A 25,477-nucleotide genomic window follows, 5' to 3' on the forward strand; every position below is an offset into this window, starting at 1 on the left:
CATCACTGTGCATCCATTATCTCGGACTAAAATATAAACTTGCTCAGAAATTGCAGAAAGGGAAAAAAATCTTTTTCACTGTAAAAACTTTGTTATATTTGTCACAATAAATAACCCATTTGAGATTCTTAATCTTCCTAAATACAGCCACTGTATCTCAGGGAATCCAGTAGTTTGATATTAACATTGATGTTTGTGTGGACGAAGGTTTTGATGAAGAGGAGAGGTTAAAGAATAAGAACTACAGTTAGGCTCATGTGAGCCATGAAAGGGGCCCAGTAGCAGATGGACGCTGGAGAGAGACATTAGTCACACAACAATCAACTCTGACTACTGGGCGACTCTTCTGCACCCCGGGCACCCCCCCCCCTCCCTGCGTGTCTCTCTGTCACCAGGCAGGCCCGGGCCACTCGAGCCAGGACAGCAGGCTTCATAGTGTCAGTGCCAGCCCTCAGGAGAACACACACGGGGCATACAGCCACAATCCTGCAGCTGCCTCGGACTCTCATGTTTTCCCCGTGTGTCGCCTTTCTTCCACTTTCACTTGATTCTCACAGCTCTTCCACAGGCCTGCTACATGCGTGTGTTTGCAAATATGCAACGTTTATGGAGGTTATAATGAAGATGGAAGCTTTTACTGGCGTGCGATTGTCTGCATTATCAGAAGAAACCTGTTTGTGTGTGTAATTGTGCTTGTATGTGTGCATCAGCAGGAGGTCGTGTTGCTATACAAGTTGAATGTTTTATCCCAGCCTAGGCAGTTCCTTTCACTCATTCTTCTGTTGGACCACTCAACGGCATCTGTTTCAACTGCTTCCAACATTTGCACACACACACACACACACACACACACACACACACACACACACACACACACACACACACACACACACACACACACACACCGGTTTTTATAAAAAGAGGATTTTCCCATAATCCTCAAAGCAAACATTGTTCCACTTTATAATGTTTAGCCATGTTTTAATGTTGTAGCCCATATGGCCCAAAGAGAATTATTCACCATCAGGGATGACATTTCTTGTACTCTGCTTATTTTAATATTGCTATTTTACTTCAAGGACCATATGGCACAATATTCATTCTTTACAAGTATGCAAGTGTGACTAAAGCATTCAATATCTAAGCAGACTCGGGGGTGCTTCATTCATCTTCCTATGTTAATAGCCTCCACTACAGAGGTCCCAAGGTAAAAATCATTCAAGTACACCTCATGTTATTCAAGCAGTCAGAATGTATTTAAATGTGTGATTCTGGGCCGAGCTGATGTGCCGTCCGTCCCTGACTTCCACCCTGGTCATCACTATAGGAACAATTCTGAAAAAGAGAAAAATGTAGTTCTATTTTCTCTTACTAATGCTTGCACATATCTACTACTCTAGTAAATTAAACCTTTGAATATAAGGACTTTGCAACATCTGAGGTGGGATTTGCTACAACATGGATGTTACAAAGACCGGGGGCTGCAGTACTGAACTTTCCTAGCACTCATCCAACAGATATGCAAATGCCAATGAATATTTCACAATCTGTTCAGACTTTAGGCATTCCTTTACCTGCCTGTCCTCTAATCTGTGTGATGGGGAATTATTGTCCTTGTGTAAAAATCCAGAGCATTGCCTGCTAAAGTAGGCTTCATAGACTGTATATAAAGGATGGATGTTACCATTGATACACCCTTTTATTAGTGGACGCTAACGGTTATATATTGGCTGCTACCATGTGATCAGAAGTGACCATAGTTGAGGGTGCATTAGCATTTTGGTGAACGCACATATCCCAAACAACAGGCTAATGGAGGGGTTGTCCCACATGCCAAGCACTTCTGGTCAACAAAAACAAATAACTCCAGTTCAGTGACGTCAGGTCAGGTCGCAGTGGCTACTACTGTTACACGTGAGGAAAATATTTGGAAATGATTCTTCTAAAACTGTTTGTGTGTCAAAGAGGATTTACAAAGTTTTGTAACTGTTTGTGGTCATGTATGTGCTTAGGTCCATTTAAAACATACCCCATGCTCTGTAAAAATAAACATAAATACTATGTAAAGCACTGCTACAAATAGTTAAATAGAATGTTTGGGGGGGGGGGGGGGGGGGTCTGCTTGATTGTTTGTTTTTGTTTGTCTCAGAATCAAGTATTTGAAAAATGTAAGTCATTTGGAGATTTCTTATAAATAAAAGTTAACAGATAGGAACATTGCACCACAGCGCTATAAGTCTTCTTTTTCTAATTATTAAAAAAGAATACTACAATTAAAAATAATCTCAAAATTTAAGTGTTTACTGTGAAAAAAAAAAACATCTACATTGTGTGTGCTGCACTACTTTCAAAGCTTGAACTTTAATTTACAGACTCAGTCCCCTAGGAGCAAGCACTGGGTGACAGAGTGGGAAGGAAAAACTATATTTTAACAGGAAGTTCGGGTAGAACCAGGATCAGGGAGGGTCGGCCATCTGCCACAACTGGCTGGGGTGGGGGTGGGTGGGGGCAAGAGGCAAGAGAACAGAAAAAAACAAAGATTTTTTTTTTTTTTTTAAAGGACAAAACACAGAGAGACAAGCATAAAACCATAACTATAGAAGAGAGGGAAGACAGTCACATATTCAAAGGTTTGGTCCAGAACCTTCCAGAATAACAGACTGTGACTGTGTTACAACCGTTAATATATGGCATCTCAAATGTACTGGGAATAGTTCACTATGAGTTTTTTGGTTCCCCCTTCTTTCCTTAACACTGAGCACATGCCATTCATGCAATGAGCACAGAACATTGTGCATTTTATACTTCTAATCAACCAGATTTACTTTGCTTTTCACACATTAGAGTGAAGGTCATCCTAATCTCTACAAGCAGATATCTGCTGCGAACATGCAGACATATGGACATCCAAGGAACGAAAGCAGGCAATGAATAGGAGGCATTGTTTCCACGCAGATAAACAGCCCATGTTAAGAGTTAAAGAACTGAAACCAAGGGTTGAAACCTTTAAAATGTTAAAAAAGAATCGACATTCAAACACAAATACACAGAACAGAAAGTCTTAACTCATACATCTATTATCCAGGGCATCGAAGGTTTAGAGACTGGATGTCTTTAACCCTTTAAGACCTACCATAGAACCAAGTCCGCCAGAGCTTATATTATATTTTTACATGCTGTAGTGCCATTTTTGGGAGCATTTCAAGTTGCTATACATCAATACAACCATTACAGCCTAAATTTTAATAATATGTCTGCATTAGGTGCATAGTAATTACATAAATTGCAAAAAAGTGCAATAAACTACAAAAAAATTGAAAATCGTTTTTGTTTTTTTAACATATATTTCTAGTTAGAGAAATTTAAGAGGCTTATCCCTCAAAACTGTAAATACAAAAAAGTTGCACAAACTAGTTTCCCACCACAGGAAATTTATTTTGAGTGTCTTCATAGTTTTATTTTTGAAATACACCAATTTTTATACACTGCAGGAAAAACGAAAATAAATATTATAGTGCAAATTTGCAAAATAACAGCATATGCATCAAAATAAACTATTTCCAGCAGTGCAATATGAGTCCTAAGCATCCCAGAAACGACACAGAAAGTCATAAAGTCAAACATAACTTTTTAAAACACAAGTATAGGCTCATAAGGCCCCGATCGTAAAAAAACTACATTTCCGCAAAATGACGTCACTTCCGGTTTCGGGCAGGTCATGCGGTCATGTGATAGTTCGCGCTGATGGACGTAGGAAGTGTTACAAACAGCTGATCGGATCGGCGAAGCGTGTTTCTGGAATATCATGTTTTTGTTGCTGCAAGTGATTTTTATGCAGTTTTTGCAAAGCTATATGTGGAAGGAAACTGTGACCTAGGACAAGCTGATGGCATCAGATGTAAGTACAACTCCTCCGGTTTCATATGCAAAAAAAATTATTGCGCTAGCTTACGCGGTTGCAGAGCTACCGGGATTTAAAAATAGTTACGCAAAATGGAGCGTGCCCGCTCCAATCGGCTGTAAAGGGTTAAGGGTCAAAAAGGATAAACTACACATAAAACCTTTCAAGGATGCAAGCCTTTGTCTACTTCTGGCTTGAGCAGCACCTGCTTAAGCAGGTACATTCCTACCTTAATGTACTGATGGCATAAAATAATATTAAATGTTACATGCGATATATTGTACACTAGTGCCAAACACTAACAAATCGAGTGAAATAACGTGATCAGCAGTCAACTAACTAAACAGCATGTCTTCGTCTCATCTTCCACCACTCATTCCCAACTAGTTGCATGAGATGGCCATCCCCACTTGAGCCTGGTTCTGCTGGAGGTTTCTTCCTGTTGAATGGGAGTTTTTCCTTCCCACTGTCACCAAAGCGCTTGCTCATAGGGAGTGATCTGATTGTTGTGTCAGCCAACAATTCTCTGTTTTCTCTGTATTATTGCGGCGTCTTTACCTTACAATACAAAGCCCTTAAGCAACTGGGCAACTGTAGTTGTAATTTGGAGCTATATGAATAAAACTGAATTCAACTGAAAAACTTACAGGGAGAAAGGATTTTTTCCAGCACTGATGGACGTCACCGGAACTCCAATCCAAGAACTTGATAATTAAACTGAGTGGATTTGAACTGAATACACATACTGACCACATGAATACAAAACTCTGCTTTTTTCCCTTTTTACACCAACTCTCTTGCAGTTTAGAAAGTATGACCAGCCCACTCTCATTCCAGAGGTTACAATTAACACTGCTGGTGTGCCTTTGTCTACAAAGGCATCCTTTTAGGAGGGGGTTATCCTACCCAAACTAGGATCATTCCATTACTTTGACTAACCCCAACCACGGAGTGTTAGTCAAAGTAAAAAGTGATAAAAAAAAATAAACTGAAAAAATAATCAGCGAGTGGGGGAAAAAAAGTGCAAAAACACAAGAGTCAGATAAGGACACAAACCGCAAACTCATGGTTGACGAACTCCCATCTGCACAGCCTCTTAGTACAGCCTCTGTAGGTCACAAAAGCAGCACCTTTATACATCTATAGAAATACATACACACACAGCTGTAGCTGGTGCATCAAGGAACCGACACCAAAAGAGAGGTGTAATGACATTACTTGCCAGAACTGTATTTTGTAGCACCCAAGGGTGAGAATGCGTTGGTATGACAATATCACAGTATGACTGCTTTGATAGGGATCTTGTCCTTTGTGCTCGTCCACTCCCATAAGACACAAATAAGAAAGTTGTAGTGAACGAAACCCTAATATCAAACGGCTGAAATGACCACGGCGCAGAAGACAGGATATAAAATTTCATCTAAGATATTTGTAAGAACGGCAGCATTAGATACCCTGCATTGAACAGCAATCAACAGAAATCAGTATCGTACTAATTAAATTCATTATACTAACAATATTCAGCAGCGTTTCTCACGTGATCTGAAGCTGGAAAGGTGTTTTGTTTGGTTTCACTAGTGGCTACCTACTTTTATGGATAATCCATATGAGACCCTACAAATGCCTTCCATTCAGACCAAGCCGATTATTCTTGGTTCCATTTCTAATGTAGACTTTAATCAGTTTTCTACTCCGTCACATGTGATTTTTGACTTGGCATTGATGCACGTGTCCGAGTTCAGACTTTTTGATATAATTTGGTCACGATTTCAATTAATCCATTACTGATAAGTTCATTCTGCTGAAGACAGACTGAAAAAAAAAAACCTTTATCCACGTCTCCAGTTCTTCTGATTATTTCTGACCCGATTTCATTTTGTAAAAAAAACAAAACAAAGACATATTCATCAGGCTGAATAATAAAGCTGCATCAGTGAAAAGAAACCTGCAAAGCATCTTTTATTCTTTCTCGGCACTAATACGCACTTGAGTAAGACAGAGAAAGTTGCTTTATGAGTGGTGAAGAGGCTGTGATTCACAGCATGCGCTCCTCATTATTTCACCATCTCTTCTCACGGAGGCATTACCATTTATGCACACACGCAGTAATTGGTCACAGATTGCACACTGATACAGTGAAGTGCTTATTTCCTCCTGAAATATGACGGTAAAAGGTTCAGCTAGCAGCTCTCCTCTCTGCTCGCCGTCCTTACCGTTATTCCTCATCCACCAGCTTTAGGTTGGTTTTTTTGCTGAGTCAGACAGAGTCATTATCCAGTCTCTTCCTTGGGAGGGTGGAGGGAAATTGGAGGATGAGGGGGGTGGGGTCACACGTCACACAGACACACACGCAGGAGACAATATCCTCCACCAGAGGAAAGGGAGGCCTGGGGAGGTTACAGCAATACAACACCGTTTAATAAGTGTGAACACAGGAGCGTTGTGCCGAGGCAGACACCACGTGTGCTGCATGTGCGTGCATCTGTGAGTCTTAACCCACACCTAGTAAAGGAACAGCGTACGGCTGCATGGATGCGAAAAAGAGTACAGTGACCTCCATCTACCCATCTCGTTGCCACGATTACATCCTCTAAAGCCAACACGAGCTCCGCTCTCCTCAAAACACACGTACAAAACGAATTAGCCCCTGAACTGTGTTTTCCATCTGTGGTCCATTAAAACTTGGGTACTGCTTTATTTAGACAGTAGCAGGTAAAGAGGCAGAGATTGTGGCGGCTGCGCACCCCTTATTTAAATATAGTGCTTTGTCAGCACTGTTTCATTTGTTTGTTTGTTTTGGATTCCTCTCTCCTAAGCTGAAACTCCAGCTGGACTTTATCACAGACCACAAAGGATCAGAACAAATGGTCTTTAAGGTGATCCGGGGGACAAATCAACAGCGGAATAATTAAATTTTTAAAAAATGCTGCTTTATGTTGAATCAGCTCAATTGTTTACTCACTGAAAATCTACTATAATGTGCCATTAACTCATATCTCTGAAAGTAAGTATAATCATCAATCATTTTTTAGGGTAACTTTTATTTGAATGATTTTTGTCATTTTATTGTGCTCTCAGAGGGTCGTCTGTCCCTCCCAGAGTTTAACTTTGTAAACAAAAAAACTAGTTAAGGACAACTTGAACGATCTAAAAAATAATTTGTAAAATTTGAGATTCTAGCATTTCAATAGTCTCTGTTGCTCGAACTGAGTTTTAAACTAGTTTTGGTTTTGTGTCGTCTCCCTACGCTTTCCTTTTTCCACCCCACACCAGTCATGGCAGGTGTTTGCCCTTCACTGAGGTTGGGTGTGCCAGAAGTTTCTTTTCTCTTGCCAAGTTCTGCTTACAGGAAATCATCTGATTGTCGTTTCCCCTCTAATACTCCAAGTGTCTTTACTATACAGTATAATGCGCCTTGAGGCAACTGTTATTATGACTTGCTGCTACACTTAATTTCACTATATACAAATATGGGAACATAGCAGCAGCTAAATCTCTAATGTTGAGGCTTCAAAATACAGCCTGGAGAGCTGACATTGTGCGATCAACATTAAGTAAGGCAGAACAAAGCACTGGTTTGAAAGTCTTCATTTGTGACATTTCTGAGCTACTGTAACAAGCTCAGAGCCCATGGTAGGTAAGCTAGCCTTGCGCTGGTAGCTTTATTTATGGATGTTTGTTGTATGTCATTCCCTATCTCTCCTTCCACTTCTATGTAATGCTATACTGAAACTTACATAATAACATAAACTGCACAAAAAGATTAAATTTACATGTAGTCATACTATGACTTCTAAGTGTCCCTTGGAAGTCAGAACTGGGAAATTACTTTATTCCCGAGTTAGCGCGTTCCAGCAGAAATGTCATAAAAGTAAAAAATGGAGTTCGCACCACTCAGGTCTCGCTAACAATACACCGTGAAACTTGTTGTTTTGCACAGAAAAACACAGCTACAGCACGTCAGATAAAGCCTGCGTCACGGAGTATTTAGCGAGTCACAATACATGACAGTGGCTGTACAAACTAAAAGTTTTATAGCTTTACTGAAGTCTAATTCAATGCCGCCATCTTGGACTCTTAACTTGGAGATTCTCCAACTTTCCAAGTAAGGAATTCAAGTCGATGATCATTCCAAATTCAATTTATGATTTGAACGTTAGCATTATCTAGCTTGAGGTTGCGAGCATTAGCTAGGCTAATTGGCTAGGTGCTACATGTCAAGGCTAAAAATAAAAAAAATATTGAGACAGTAAAATTAAAAGCCAGGTTTTAATTATAAATTGCTTAGCTTTAAATGTGCAAGAGGAGAAAATATAATTTCATCTTTTAAAAATGAAAAGGCCACAGGATTCTTTTTTGTGCTATTTTCTGCTGCTGTTCACTAATGCTAATAGCAAATCTAAAACACAAACCAGTGTTAGCTGAATTACCATAAAAAGGATATAAGTTCAAAGAAAAAGAGAAATAGACTTCGTACTCTGTGAAAACTTACTTGTTTCCAATTAGGTAATTATATATCATTTTTTAATAATTTATCACACTCTGCACAGAGTGAAAAGAAATTATCAGAACAAACAACAGTGAGTAATCACCATCAGGCCTGCTGAACACAAAAACCGAGGTCGTGAGCACAACAGCAGGGAAACATTTTTCCACTGTGGGAGTTTTCAGAGAGCAGAGCGAGCAGTTGGCCCACTCTGTGGAGTGTTTATCGTGTCAATTCTTCCAGCCGGGAAAATACATAAGTAGTAGTTGAAATCTAGACTTCCTTTTCACTTCCTGCTGAGGTCAGGAAATGTGAGGGTTGATTCAGACTTCCCACAGTGGGATGGTTGGACTCATCCATTCCTCTGCTTGGTGCTCAAAACCCCCGAAAGGCTGAGATCCTGCTTACAGTATTTATTTCTGTTCTTACTTTCGAAATAAAATATGTGAACTTACTGTTCTCGGTGGTATTTTCAGTATAGGTTAAATGTAGCTTTAAAAGTAATGTGCAAAAATTCTATTTTTATCTAGTTATTTATTTCCGTTTTTGCAGAAGAAAAACAAAAACATAAAAGCTTTACAAATAAAATAAGATCACGTGACTCAAAGGGAATATCAAAGACATCAGCGTCTTTATACACGAGCTCCATTCTGCAGTTTATTCACACAATGGCTCAGCTCCCGCGACAAGGATTAAGCCAAGTCACTTTTTTCAGCGGAGATCTTCATTGAGTTTTTTAAGTTAGGGATTAGGGTTAATCCATGCCTGCCTTTGTATGTTCAGTAAAAAAAAATGTACATGGATTATGATCAGTGTACACTGATCAGCCACAGCAATTATGCCCATGACAGGTGAAGTGATTGCACTGCAGAAAATTGCAATGCCAGCAAATCTTGATGTTTTGCTGATGACCACCTAAACAATGTTAGAGAGAAAACACAGGACCCCATAGCAACAACACTCCCCGGTGACTCTTCCCTCCTCTGGAAGGACAGTGTGCCTCATATCGCTTAAAAAACTGCTCAGCTACAAACTCAAGGAAAACAGCACAGAGCCCAAAGGTGTTAATTGACCTCCATGTTTTCAGGATCCACTCAAGCATACACCAGAATGCACAGGACCCAAAATCACGTATCTGTGTCCCGATGTATCACACGATATCGTTGACTAATATCAGCTAATGACATACCATTTACTGATATTGCTGGGAAATATTTAGCTGTTGTGGCACATCAGGTTTGGGATGTGAAATGTTTAGGAATCAAAACAGTGAAATAGTTTTTTTGTTTCATTTAAATGGGGCTATATTAGTTTAGATAGAAAAAATTGATAATTACAAATAATAAAAACTAAATTTAAGTAAAAAGAAAAAAACTGTTATTAGCATCAGAATGTCACAATGAGTGCATCACTAGCTTATTATACTGCAAAAAGTAAAGCCATGTAAAGCTGGTTTCACGTCTTGTGGGTATGAATGTGCTTTTATGGGCTATTTTGTTTTATTTTTGCTTGTTTGCTTCTAATAGAGACATGTTGCCGTATCTTACAACATGTTGCAGAATCACACGTTCGGTAACAGCATTCTTATCATCTTCAAAGTGCAACAACAGTGTTGTTGTGTGACTTAAGTGATTATTGGCACAGATACAAACAACGAAAGAGACACATTTTCAGATACAGTCACATCTGTGTGGATGTGAGAGACACACTGAAAGACGAGGAGCTCGGGCAGTCAGGCAAGCCAGCACAGGCTCCGCCAGCCTCCTGCAGCCACAATCCAGCCACCACCACCACCCCCCATCCGGCTCCCTTGCACACCAGCATCCCCTATTCCACCCTACTCCCCCACCCCACCCAGGAGGATGCCTATTGTTCCCCCATCTCCTAAACAAAGCCTGCACCCTCACAACCTCACCCCCAAAACCACCCTCTCTTTCCCCATCTAACCCCTTTGCCCTCCCTCAGCACACACACTCACACACACACACAGCTTTGCTGCTCTAATAAACCGGCTCAGCTCCCTAAATTTCATTACATACAAGCCCGGACCCCCACCCACCCAGCCACCCCCCCCCCCTTCCCTTCTTTCTTTTACAGTTTTTCCCCTCTTGGCAGAGTTTATCTTTGCGTATCGTGCTGCATGCTAAATATTGGGACATCAGAACAGAATGCACTACAACAACAACAGAAACTGCTCGATGAAAAACCAGGAAGCTGAAAAACTGGACTGCAGTGACACTGGAGGAATTAATTTATCGTGAGAATTAAAAGGAAGATTGTGTCTTTTTTTTTTTTAAAAAAAGAGAAATTTAAAAAAAAAAAGAAAAAAGAGCAGAGCAAACATCTTGCAAGCCAGCAGCATCCGTTCATTTGCAGGATTTACTGTATCACCTGTTGATTCAGCCAAAATGACAACTTGCACTGGCAAAAAAAAAAAGAACTACAACTACATTTGAAATTATAAACGAAACAAGTGGGACGTCACAAGACATCATTTCATTTGCCACGAAGATTACTCCTCCTAATCCCAGTTCCACAAAAATCTGTGTGCCGGATTTTGTCCTCCTGTTTAGAAATGAGTCGACAGATGAAACAACAAGGAGGACGGCAGCGAGCAGCGCCACTCCAAACTCCACCATATTGCAGCAGCATTGGTGAAGTAGATGAAAACACACACACACACACACACACACACACACAAACATGCACACATACACAGCGGTTGTGACTAAAGCACACAGAGGCCATATGGTGCGTCCTCATCCACCAACGCCTGTTGCTGCTTCAACAATGGGGCTGCCTGGCCTGGACAGCAAGAGGCAAACACACACATCCACAAATGTGTGTGTACACACACACACACACACACACACCAAATGGTCGTTAGTCAGTCAGTCTGCGTTGCTTAGGCCCCGAACAAACGCCTGGATTTGCATTCTGCACCTCCCTTTATTCTCCTCCTCCCCTCCCTCTCCCCCTCACTCACACACACACACACACACACACACCCCTGGTCTCTACAGGTGCACGGAGCACTCAAAACAGATGTCAACGGACTGGAGAAGGAGAGGCACGGGTGAGTGAGGGGGAGAGGGGAGGAAAGTGGAGGCTGTTTGCCCAGAGCGACTGACAAAGCTTTGTACACTTGCGGGCCTAGACACGGCAAAGACAATGACACACACACACACACACACACACCTTACTCTGTTACACATTCAGGCCGGCCTGATTTGTCACTGTTGGAAACTTTAAAGGGGGGATGAGCGTGAATAGAAAACGCAATTTGCATCCACATTCAGATTCGCCCTCTTAAAGACAGGTTTTAAAAGTAACCTGCTCCACTTGGAGAAATCCACATTTCATTAATGATTCCAATGTTATAATTTGCACATCTGCCAAAACAGAGCCTGAACAAAGTAATGGTTCACACACTTTTAAAAAGGTGGAATGAAATATTTGGAATACCTCTGCAGAAAAACTATTTTGTTTTCCGGATCATTTTAAAAAACACTTAAATGCATCCCACACTTTTTTTGGCACTGGCTGTTCTGAAACTGGGGCAGTGATGAAATTCACCGCTTGATCGACAATGTCAGGTGTTACTTCATCATTTGGACCATTTTAAAAGGCAGAATATGCAGAATAGTCTTTCCCTCCTTGTTTTTTATATATTTCATGAACAAAACGATACATTCAGTGACGTGGGGAAATAGAGCACCAGACATCTTTAAAAAAAACAAAAACAAAAGAGACAAGAATTAGAAAATTACACTGATAATGGAAACAGCTACAAGTTACATTCCTCACTGATTCCATTGTAATTACTGGACTTGTTGCACAACTTCACATTAACAAAACATTCATCTCCAATATCCCCAATTTCATTTAGCCGCATCAACTCTATTCAAAAAGAAGCCCAAACTAATATTCTCTGAAATATAATCCTTTTATCCAACATCGCCCTCCCGACATCTAACAGAAGGATTACTGTAACAGAATTAATGCATCTACTATGTTTCATCCTACAGGCTGTAATTTTCTCCAATAATTACATTGTGGTTTGGCCCTGCTTTGCCACACATCTCCAGCCATAGAGGACAGGAGCAGTCCTTTGATCAATATTAAAAAGGAAGTACAGAACACAACTACATAGGCTCATGTGAGGAGCTGCTGGAGAACAAGGACACTTGTGATTTGTGATGTGTTTAATTTTTGCAGGCAGCTTTTACTCCAAACTGACAGACGCGTGGAGTGGAAGGAGTGTCAGCATCACAGATCTCCATTTAGACTTATATATATATATATATATATATATATATATATAAAGAAGAGCTTTAAAGCTCTTCATAAAAGTCATTTTCTATAAAGGTGGAATAAGAAGTAAATGCGTTAACAGATCTCCCAAACGGGCTGTGTGATGGTGCTGAGAGTGAGCGTGTAATGTGTTCTGTCCACTGGGTAAACACTGGCTGTGTGCATGTTATCAGCCTATGGCCTGTTTCTGTGACTGGGGCCTGCCTGCCTGCCTGCCTGCCTGCCTGCCTGTGTAGGAAAAGAGAAAACCCCGCCGATGCAACAAGTCCCCCATTCACTCCCAGCTTTGTTAAGCTGCCTCCCAGCGCTGCTGCGAAAAGCTTTTCATCCACAATCTCTCAATCTCCCGTGGACACATTCCCGTTTTTAAAAACAGAAAACACGTGATTTTTAGCTTACGACAGAAAGAAGTGTTAGGAAACAAGGTTTGTTTTCTGGTGTCGGAAGGAAGGGGAATAAAACTGTAGTGAAAGCGACATCCCTCGCTTTGAAGCTCAACACGGCGCAGTATTAATAAGCTTGTTAGACTTGTTCAGCGTGTAGAATAGGTGTATTTGTGGCGATTTGTATTCCAGTGTCGCCGAAACTGTTTTAATTTGAGCTTCAGTGACCACTTCAGGATTTTAGAAACAAGCGAAACGTCCGGGGGCTTTCAGGCTACAGGCTGAAGAGAGCGAAGGGAGGGAGGGGGGGACTCCTCCTAGGGAACTTACCTCGATTCATACGCCTCTTTATGGATTAATTCCCACACTTTTCACCGGATCGGAGTCGCTACAGCAGCGGGAAGCCCTCCGCCAACTCCAGAGTCTCCTCTCGGTTTTGGTTTGAGGAAGGATCGGGCGCGCTGAGTGCGTAAAATACGCAGCGTCTCTCCAAGGATGCGAAATATGCGCGGAATGGGAGCAGGAATGAAATGAACGCAGCGGACTGAGTTGAACGGGGCGGGGTGAGAGGGACTGGCGTCACCCTGGATGGATGAAATAGAGTGAGTGAGAGATGGGAGGATGGGTGGAGAGAGAGAAAAAAAAGAAAGAGAAAGAGAGCGAGGGGGAAGGGGAAGGGGCCGGACTGTACAGGCTGCGTTCAACAACAAAAGAGTGGAGCGCCCAAACTCTATTCAGGAAGAGGAGGAGGAGGGTCGAGATAAAACACAGTCTGCTGTGCGGGGCTGACAACTAATCAGATAAGGTGACGCTAAAAGAAAGAGAAAAACACTTTGGATGGGAGCTTTGTGGCAGGAATTCAGAGACTCAAAAAGTTAGTCAACCACAACCTAGAAATATTTTTTAAATCTGATTTATAATCAATAAAAACGTGACGTGTGTAACTTTCGTCTGCTGTTATGCAAGCCTAGGTTTGAGTATTCGTGTTTAATGGTCTGCAGTTAAGTTTAAACGCAATATTTCACCTAACAGACTGAGTACTCACACAACTACAAAAGTCTGCGTCCACAGTAAATAAAAGATGGATGTAGCCATCACGCAAGTAGTGTTTTTGGACATGTTTGAACCAAAGAATTTTGAAAAGTTATAACTTAGGGCCATCCTTAAAATCCACGTACAGCTATAATGCACAAATACCCATAATTGCTAATCAATGCTAAGTAAAATTCTAATAAAAACACTATAAATCAAGACGCACAGCTCTTGCACCACAGAGCAGAGACTGACACATATATTTGTAAGATGATTAACAACCTTTTCCCACTTAGTCATTTACAAATGAGGTGTCCACATATAATAAAACATAATATGTAGTTGCACGGGTTGTGTTTTTTAAAAACCCCGAAAGAACAACCTGTTACACATTTTTAGTAATGCTACGTCTGTGCCATTAATGCTAGCGAACTGAAGGGGAAATGCTTGACAGATTGATGGACTCCATGCAAGAACAGCAACAGCTGGGGCAAACCACTAAAAAGACAAGCAAGCACAGGCTTGACATTTAGGCTAATTTAACATTATCAGAGGCTTGAAGTTAATGCTGCTTTGTGTTGGTTTAACGTTACAGACCGAATGGAGCAGGATTTATGAAGGCTAGTCACTCTAAATCTTCATAACTTTAAAAGAACAAGTATTGGGATTAAACTTCTTTGGCTTTCTATTATGCACAAAGCCCCAGAGGGCTTATCCTGACCTCACTTTTAGGAGCCACTGCCCTAACCAGAAAAAAAAAATCTTTGTGTCTCTATGAGATCTTCGAATGCGGCAGACAGCCGCCTCTGCCTCATAAAGGAGTTGTTGTTTACTACTAAGCTCTGCCTATCTCAGGTTTCATCCCCTCGGGCTCTGCTGGACTGTCATCTCCCTAGAGGGAGGGGCTGTGACATAAAACAAACACAGATATGCCAGGGTCGCAGCCTCCGGAACACCTACTGCAACCCGACACCACGGCCAAGCCAGGCAAGCCAGCAGACAAGCATTCCACATGGCAGCATGTCTGTGTTTGTGTGCACAGGAACAAATTCTCCCATACACACCCAGCCACACAGCTGATTCACATGTGGACCGTACACAGTGTGTTTCTGAGACATCTTAGAGGAGGCGTGCGTGGCTCGTTCCCAGACTCAGAACAATGCAAACACAGGAGCAGCTAGTAAAACCATTCAGCTCGGTGACCTAAAGGTCAACCGTCTGACCTCTGATCTGACCTCACCTGGTTTCCTGATGTTTTATTAACGCTCTGTGTGCCCGGAGTCCTGCATCTTCTTCACGCCTGCGTACAGAAGTGACGGTCTGCTGCACATTTGTTATTTAAAGAACACATAATAATATGCACGGAGCTGCTTCTTCTCTCATCAAAAGATTAAAATCACAGCTCAGATCTTGTCAACCAGAAAATCCGAATAGATCATGGTGCCACTCCCTAGAAACTTGCTTTGAGGTGCTAAAAATAATTTTGTGGAGAGGCAAATTGGTCCCGCTCGCTGTACTTTGAGCAGCACAGATCGAACTGGAGCTCTCTCTGTGCTTGTCCTTTAGGCTTCGGTGCAACACTGGATACTCTTCATCATAACATTTACCTTTTTTTATTAAAGTAAATGCTCTGTAATGGTTTGAATCTGTACACAGAAAAGTTAGACACAGAGTTCCACAGGGTTCTGTGCTTGGACCAACACGATATACATTATACCAGCTTCCCTTAGGCAGTATTATTAGAAAATAATACCCAGTTATATATATCTATAAAGCCAAATGACAGAATGGCACGTCTGAAAGACATAAAGGCCTGGATAGCCCACAATTTGCTTCTAAATTCACGACATTGTTATACTTGGGCCTAAAAATCTTAGAAACATTGTGTCTAACCAGATATGTGCTCTGGATGGCTTTACTGTAGCTTCCAGCAACACTGTGAAGAACCTGGGAGTCATTTTAAAATATGTCCTCCAACGCACACATGAAACTAACATGTCGGACTGCTTTTTTTTTACATTCTCACAGTATCAATAAATCTGGAAACATTGTGTCTCAGAGTGATGCTAAAAACTAGTTCATGTATTAATTGCTTGTAATCTTGACTACTGTAATTCATTTTTTATCAGCTTGTTCTAAAAGCTCCCTCAAAAGCCTCGAGTTAATCCAGAATCCTGCTGTGAGAGCGCTAACAGTGACAAGAAAGACAGAGCGTGTCTTTCTTTCTCCATGTTAGATTCTCTTCACTGGCTCACTGTTGAATCCAGAATTGAAACTCAAATCCTTCGTCTCACATAAAAATTCTTGAATAAGTCCCATCATATTTTAGAGACCTCATCAGTACCATGTTATGCTAACAGAGCACCAGACTCTCAGACTGCAGGCTTACAGGTGATGACCCTGAACCATCCCTTAGTTACGCAGCTATAGGCTCAGACTGCTGCCAGGCTTCACGTTGTGTACTAAACACTTCTCCACTCGGCTTTTTTCAGTCCACGCAGGTTTATTCACCACAGCAACATGTCATTACATTCTTGTCTTCTCTCTCCCTTAGTCTGCCTTCATATGCTCTGTGTTTTTACCTCTTAACCTCTCCAACCAGTCGCAGCAGATGGCTGCGCCTCCCTGAGCCTGGTCCTGCCAGAGGTTTCTTCCTGTTAAAAGAGTTTTTTCTTCCCACAATTGCAAAGTGATTGCTTATAGGGAGTTACTTGATTGTAGTTTTTTCCCCCTGAATACTGCAGGGTTTTTACCTCACACTTTAAAGCATCTCGAGGTGTCTGTTAATCCTGAACTGAGCATCCATGTGAATAAACCTGTCTCTATTTTTGGTTTTCTCTGCACTCGAAATGACAGCAAGAAAATAAAGACTGATTGCAGCCACAGCTCTAAAAGATGCAAGAGCCCCATTTGTGGTCTGTGGGTAGCAGCGTAAACAATAAAGGTGTGGAGTCTCAGGTATATGTAAGGTGGGTTCCACCTCATCTACATCCATGAAACTTCCACTAATCCATTTTTAACGGCTTTCATGACCCCTGTCTCTGCCTCACAGTTTATTCTTGACCTTATTTTGAAGGTTAGATCCACGTGTGGCTTCCTGTTTTTTCCCTTTACAATTATTGTGTCGATTGAGTTTATTATCTATTTGGTGTGTATTTAATCTTCTCTCTCAGTCTTTGTTAGTTGTTTCTACGCCTTGTTCCTGAGTCTCCTCTGCTGTTTCCTAACGCAGCAGCTTGTTCCAGAAAGCAGGTTAAAGAAATTCAGGGTGTAACCTTAAACTCTGAGGTTGGCAATTCCTTTTTAATCAAGTTGACTGGAATCCAGTTCACATTTAAAAGAGAAAAGAGAAGAAAAAGCTTATCAAAAGGTATAGGCTTGCACAAAATTTAGTGTTTTGTATTTAAATCAAATCTTAAGCTGGCAGGGACAAAACTTATGCGATGATAAAAATGTGGATCAGACAGATAAGCGACTGTTTACCTGGGCGATTTTAGGCCTAGTGAGACTTATTTGGGGGATTTGCAGTGTGACAGATGCTGAGGTTAAAACAGGGTAATTGTTTCAATGCAGGCGAGCTGGCAGACAACCTGGCAGGTGCCTTCATGTCTACAGAGTCGCGCTGTCCAGTGATTCCTGTCTCTCTATGAGTATAAAAACTAATGAACTGACATATAAATGGTATTTCATTGTTTTAAAAGACGTAAACTTTTGCAAATGCATGCGCCTCGATATTTACTACGCTATTAACTATATGAATGAGGAAATGAAACAGAGTATCAGACAGCTGGTTCAGGTGTTCAAGAGGGGAGGAGTCAGAGTTTATTGAAGAAGCTTGAAGACCTGCCAGGATAGCAAGTTAGGTTCAGAGTCTGTTATCACGGTAACCGGCTCTGGGTTCAAGTTAACCTTCCTATTGGAACAGAAAAGCCAAAGTCTCTTTCATCTGAGAAACATAACAATACATTTTCTGCTCTGGGAAAAAGAAAACAATCCTTACAATTTGTTCATATTATACCCAAAAGTACAGTAGATTGAAAAAACCAAAACTTGTCCTAAAAGAGATACGATAAGCTTTGTATGCTTTGATCACAAAATAAGTTATTTAACAGAACAAATCGAATCTTTTTTAAAAAGGCAGATTGAACTTTTATTAATCTTTAAACCGATGCATTGTATCCACCAGTGTGTGAATGCCAGAGTGAATGAATAGTGGCATTGTAAAGCGCTTTGGGTGCCTTGAAAAGCGCTATATAAATCCAATCCATTATTATTATTATTTTTATTATTATTAATGGTTCTATTTTTCACTCAAATCCTTAAATCTGCACAAAAATATAGAAAATCTAAAGAGTAAAGATAAAAACATCCATCTGTAAATTCAATGGAGCCCAACATAATTCCATCATTCTGTAAAAGCCTTCAAATCACTCGCTGCTTTGAAACACCTTTGGACACTTATTTGTGCAGCTGTTTTCGTGGAGTACCTAAATTAACTGATTTCAATGGTCACCAGGACATAACACCAAACACCGAAATACAAAATCAGCACCACCAGCGGTTTAACCAGCAAAAGATTAAATCTTATTTTCTTTCCTTGTTTTTATGGAAATTCATATATGACTCTTTTAGAAGGAAATTGGGCTACTGTCTGAAGCAAATTTACATTTCCACTGGTCAGCACTAACAGCCGCATAAAACTGTGTGATTTTTACGGTCATTGGTCACAGCTAAGACCTTTGGACTTTATCTGTTGAAAAATGCTATATATATATATAAAAAAAAAAACACCCAGCACGCCCCTGCGGGCGGTTTATCCTTCAAGCTCGGGTCCTCTACCAGAGGCCTGGGAGCTTGAGGGTCCTGCGCAGTATCTTAGCTGTTCCCAGGACTGCGCTCTTCTGGACAGAGATCTCCGATGTTATTCCCGGGATCTGCTGGAGCCACTCGCCTAGCTTGGGAGTCACCGCACCTAGTGCTCCGATTACCACGGGGACCACCATTACCTTCACCCTCCACATCCTCTCGAGCTCTTCTCTGAGCCCTTGGTATTTCTCCAGCTTCTCGTGTTCCTTCTTCCTGATATTGCTGTCATTCGGAACCGCTACATCGATCACTACGGCTGTCTTCTTCTGTTTGTCTACCACCACTATGTCCGGTTGGTTAGCCACCACCATTTTGTCCGTCTGTATCTGGAAGTCCCACAGGATCTTAGCTCGGTCATTCTCCACCACCCTTGGGGGCATCTCCCATTTTGACCTCGGGACTTCCAGGTTATACTCGGCACAGATGTTCCTGTACACTATGCCGGCCACTTGGTTATGGCGTTCCATGTATGCCTTGCCTGCTAGCATCTTGCACCCTGCTGTTATGTGCTGGATTGTCTCTGGGGCATCTTTACACAGCCTGCACCTGGGGTCTTGCCTGGTGTGATAGACCCCAGCCTCTATGGATCTTGTACTCAGAGCTTGTTCTTGTGCTGCCATGATTAGTGCCTCTGTGCTGTCTTTCAGTCCAGCTTTGTCCAGCCACTGGTAGGATTTCTGGATATCAGCCACCTCCTCTATCTGCCGGTGGTACATACCGTGCAGGGGCCTGTCCTTCCATGATGGTTCCTCGTTTCCCTCCTCTTTCTTGGGTTTCTGCTGCCTGAGGTATTCACTGAGCACTCGGTCAGTTGGGGCCATCTTCCCAATGTATTCTTGGATGTTCGTTGTCTCATCCTGGACTGTGGTGCTGACACTCACCAGTCCCCGGCCCCCTTCCTTCCGCTTAGCGTACAGCCTCAGGGTGCTGGACTTGGGGTGAAACCCTCCATGCATGGTAAGGAGCTTTCTTGTCTTTATGTCAGTGGCTTCTATCTCCTCCTTTGGCCAGCTTATTACCCCAGCAGGGTACCTGATCACGGGCAGGGCGTACGTGTTGATGGCCCGGATCTTGTTCTTACCATTCAGCTGACTCCTCAGGACTTGCCGGACCCTCTGCAGGTACTTGGTGGTTGCAGCTTTTCTAGCGGCCTCTTCATGGTTCCCATTCACCTGCGGGATCCCCAAGTACTTGTAACTGTCCTCTATGTCTGCAATGTTGCCTTCTGGTAGTTCAATCCCCTCAGTTCTGACTACCTTCCCTCTCTTTGTTACCATCCGACTACACTTCTCCAGTCCGAACGACATTCCAATGTCATTGCTGTATAGCCTGGTAGTGTGGATCAGTGAATCGATGTCTCGTTCACTCTTGGCATACAGCTTGATGTCATCCATGTACAGGAGGTGGCTGACAACTGCTCCGTTCCGTAGTCGGTATCCGTAGCCAGTCTTGTTAATGATCTCACTGAGGGGGTTCAGGCCTATGCAGAACAGCAGTGGGGACAGAGCATCTCCTTGGTAGATATATATATATATATATATATATATATATATATATATATATATATATATATATATATATATATATATATATTCTTCTTGAGGACTCTGAGGAAGAACCACCTGTCCTCAGACATCCTGGTGAACTTCTATCGCTGCACCATCGAGAGCATCCTGACCAACTGTATAACAGTCTGGTACGGGAACTGCTCTGCCTCGGACCGGAAGGCGTTGCAGAGGGTCGTGAAAACTGCCCAGCGCATCGCCGGAGCACCACTTCCTGCCATAAAAGACATCTACAGGAAGCGGTGTCTGAAAAGGGCTGGGAAAATCATCAAAGACCCCAGTCACCCATCACATGGACTCTTCACCCTCCTGCCCTCTGGGAGGCGCCACAGGAGCCTCCGGACTAAGACCACCAGGTACCGGAACAGCTTCTTCCCCACAGCTGTCAGACTCCTGAACTCTGCCTCCTGACCTCTGACCCACGTTAAACTCATGGACTGAACATACACACACCCACAATGGACAACTGTACCCTCAAACACACAATAATAACATGGACTGAACCACCACTCACAACCACTAGCACTTTATATAGCCTCTGTAGAAACTACCTACACCCTCACTTATCTTAACTGCACTACTGTATAGCTCTGTGTAAATAATCATTCTGTACATTCAATAATCTTTAATCCTACAACTGTTTACAACTTGCATAGTTCCCATTTCTGTATAGCTGTATATCCCAGATTCTGTAAAGTTATTTATTTCATATTCTGTATACTTTTTCATATTTATATCCTGTTCATATCCTGTACAAAGCTTGTACTCACTACAGCCTGTACATACTTATAGTTATAGAATATTCACAACATACTTCATACCGTGTACATTATAACATACCATAATAGACCCATTTCTGTAATATACTCACATATCTATATTATTGCTAATATATATTGTAATATATCTATATCACTAAAGCACTTCTGGATGGATGCAAACTGCATTTCGTTGCCCTGTACCTGTGCATGTGCAATGACAATAAAGTTGAATTCTATTCTATTCTAATTCTATTCTATATATATATATATATATATATATATATATATATATATATATATATATATATATATACACACACACACACACACACAGTGGGGCAAAAAAGTATTTAGTCAGCCACCGATTGTGCAAGTTCCCCCACTTAAAATGATGACAGAGGTCAGTAATTTGCACCAGAGGTACACTTCAACTGTGAGAGACAGAATGTGAAAAAAAAATCCATGAATCCACATGGTAGGATTTGTAAAGAATTTATTCGTAAATCAGGGTGGAAAATAAGTATTTGGTCACCTCAAACAAGGAAAATCTCTGGCTCTCACAGACCTGTAACGTCTTCTGTAAGAAGCTTTTCTGTCCCCCACTCGTTACCTGTATGAATGGCACCTGTTTGAACTCATCATCTGTATAAAAGACACCTGTCCACAGCCTCAAACAGTCAGACTCCAAACTCCGCCATGGCCAAGACCAAAGAGCTTTCGAAGGACACCAGGAAAAGTATTGTAGACCTGCACCAGACTGGGAAGAGTGAATCTACAACAGGCAAGCAGCTTGGTGTGAAAAAATCAACTGTGGGAGCAATCATCAGAAAATGGAAGACATACAAGACCACTGATAATCTCCCTCGATCTGGGGCTCCACGCAAGATCTCATCCCGTGGGGTCAAAATGATCATGAGAACGGTGAGCAAAGATCCCAGAACCACACGGGGGGACCTGGTGAATGACCTGCAGAGAGCTGGGACCAAAGTAACAAAGGTCACCATCAGTAACACACTACAACGGCAGGGAATCAAATCCCGCAGTGCCAGACGTGTTCCGCTGCTGAAGCCAGTGCATGTCCAGGCCCGTCTGAAGTTTGCCAGAGAGCACATGGATGATACAGCAGAGGATTGGGAGAATGTCATGTGGTCAGATGAAACCAAAGTAGAACTTTTTGGTATAAACTCAACTCGTCGTGTTTGGAGGAAGAAGAATACTGAGTTGCATCCCAAGAACACCATACCTACTGTGAAGCATGGGGGTGGAAACATCATGCTATGGGGCTGTTTTTCTGCCAAGGGGACAGGACGACTGATCCGTGTTAAGGACAGAATGAATGGGGCCATGTATCGTGAGATTTTGAGCCAAAACCTCCTTCCATCAGTGAGAACTTTGAAGATGAAACGAGGCTGGGTCTTCCAACATGACAATGATCCAAAACACACCGCCCGGGCAACAAAGGAGTGGCTCTGTAAGAAGCATTTGAAAGTCCTGGAGTGGCCTAGCCAGTCTCCAGACCTCAACCCCATAGAAAATCTGTGGCGGGAGTTGAAAGTCCGTGTTGCTCGGCGACAGCCCCAAAACATCACTGCTCTCGAGAAGATCTGCATGGAGGAATGGGCCAAAATACCAGCTACTGTGTGTGCAAACCTGGTAAAGACCTATAGTAAACGTTTGACCTCTGTTATTGCCAACAAAGGTTATGTTACAAAGTATTGAGTTGTATTTTTGTTATTGACCAAATACTTATTTTCCACCCTGATTTACGAATAAATTCTTTACAAATCCTACCATGTGAATTCATGGATTTTTTTTTCACATTCTGTCTCTCACAGTTGACGTGTACCTCTGGTGCAAATTACTGACCTCTGTCATCATTTTAGGTGGGGGAACTTGCACAATCGGTGGCTGACTAAATACTTTTTTGCCCCACTGTATACACAGTGTTTTTACATATAAACAAATAAGATGTTCTTATGTAAAGAAGAAAAGTGTGGCACACCACTGGTCAGTGTCTACGGTCAGTGTTACATTTTATTATGATGTTTTTGCAGATGTGTTAGAATATCCAGAATCACAGTGCAATTTTTTCTATAGAGAGCCTCAGATGCAAAGCAGAATATGCATGTATCTGTGCAGGTATAAGAGCACAAGCATGTATATGATCAAAGGGAGAAGGAAGTTGATAATCCTCTTTGCATGTTTTGTGCAGATCTGGAACCGAACCATAAAAACATGTTCACCGATCCTGGTGCACGAGTTGTTGGCTTATTGAATACTAAACCCTATAGCCGTGTTTTCACATCAAAAGCTGTGCTTGCCTGACATTGCACTTATTAGAAGAGGACTTAATCAAGGAGTTTTCTGCTTTTTGTGTTTCCATATGAATTAGGTTGCAAATATTTTTGGAACTTAAATGTGATTAAAGCCCTAACTTTGGCCTTGACATGTTCCCATTACTGAAGCATGCCAATCTGAATGGAGAAGAAATAAAAGTAACACTTGAGTGCAAAAATTAATCAAATGTTCAACTGATGGAATTTATTCTATTGCACTAGATGAGCCTCAAACATAAAAAGAAGCATAAAGTGCAGTAGCATTCATTACTATACAGCGACTTTTTCCTGCACTGAACTGCAGCCTTGAGCCTTCAGACTGTCACTCACCTGCACATTAGCAGCTATGATCCAAGGGGAGGGGTGTAGGTTTGGATTCAACCTTCACTAAAGTGTGTGTGCGTGCACTTTACAAGCCTTCTCAGACAAAGACCACGGTGAATACATCCACAGGCTCCAAGGCTTTATAGGATGAGAATTTCTATATGGAATGTCACTACTTTTTACATTTCTTCTGGCAGCATAAAAATTCCACAAATGTCTGAAAAGCAGTTCATTTAAGCTTTTCTTTTTGTTTTTTATGTATGTATTGCTTTTTAAAACGAGTTATTTCATCAGTAACAGCCTTGAAGCAGTCTGACAAGCTAAGACCACAAAGTTATCCCCAATAAATAATAGTGTTTTAAAGCTGCCTCACCGCACAGGCCACGCTGTCCTAAACACTAAGTAAGAGTGTAGATAGTGTTAATGTTGTCAAATTTAGCTGCTGGGTTTCCTGCCATTTCCAGATTTATGTTTTGAAACTTGGTAATCGTGTCGAATAGAATAAAAATGACAATATCAAGGGAGCTGGGACACAATGAGCGCAAACCTGTTTTACCTTAGTGACACTATTTTACTCAACAAGGAAAATCAGCCTAATCAAGCCAGCGGTAATGATCAAATGACGGCCTTGGAAAATGATTAGCTGGTCCTGCCCATTGGCTATCAGAGCTGTTCTCAGTCCACGTATAGATCTGAAGCATATAGATAATGCAATCCTATAAGCCTGCTGTCTACACTTTGAATTTTTAAAAAGTTTTTGTTTAATATGTATAAAAGTCGCTACTAGTCCGTGTAGTGAGTGTGTTGTGTTGATCACACATTTTTCATTTGGTTTACATTAAAATTGTAAACTGCACCTTTCAATCATTTTATATTAATAGCTGTATAACAATGTATAATATGAAAACAGGTGCTCACGTTGTTCTGTCATTTATGAAACTTCAGAAATATTAAACTTCTTAAACATCTTAAACCAACGCAAATAAAGCACATTTTTGTGTTTTTAGCACAACTAATCAGTCCAAATGACTCACAGAAAAACTGTAATGACATGCACTGCATGCCACCCACAACATGCTGATATCCTTCATTTTCCTTTCATTTCCTTCATCCGCCCCTCCCTGAGCCTGGTTCTGCTGGAGGTGTCTTCCTGTTAAAAGGGAGTTTTTCCTTCCCACTGTCGCCACAGTGGTTGCTCATAGGGGGTCATATGATTGTTGGGTTTTTCTCTGTATGTATTATTGTAGGGTCTACCTTACAATATAAAGCACCTTGAGGCGACTGTTGTTGGGATTTGGCGCTGTATAAATAAAATTGAATTGAATCTCAATCTAAATGCTTCTTTTAGTCTGCAGACGGAGACTCTTGTGGTTTAACAATAAAAGTTGAACTGTACAAAACGACCCTACATCTTACTTTGTTCTGTGACCTCAATAAACACTTTTCTAATGATTTTATGGGCTAAATCACTAGTTTAGTGATTATTGATTGATTACTGATTTGATTATT

The 25,477-nt window shown here is 41.5% G+C and overlaps 1 protein-coding gene across 1 annotated transcript in view; it reads right to left on the reverse strand.

The window, feature by feature from the left end:
* Positions 1–13,645, reverse strand: part of tead1a (TEA domain family member 1a) — a 50,226-nt gene extending 36,581 nt beyond the window's left edge. The window contains exon 1 of the mRNA XM_086301918.1: positions 13,415–13,645. The gene's annotated coding sequence lies outside the window, so the exon portion shown is untranslated. The remainder of the gene's footprint in view (positions 1–13,414) is intronic.
* Positions 13,646–25,477: the final 11,832 nt, after the last annotated feature.

The sequence above is a fragment of the Aulonocara sp. 'chitande type north' Nkhata Bay genome, linkage group LG7, assembly GCF_057382095.1.
Source record: "Aulonocara sp. 'chitande type north' Nkhata Bay isolate Kocher_YH1m ecotype deep benthic linkage group LG7, A_spYH_male_GT1.1, whole genome shotgun sequence".
Lineage (NCBI taxonomy): Eukaryota > Metazoa > Chordata > Actinopteri > Cichliformes > Cichlidae > Aulonocara > Aulonocara sp. 'chitande type north' Nkhata Bay.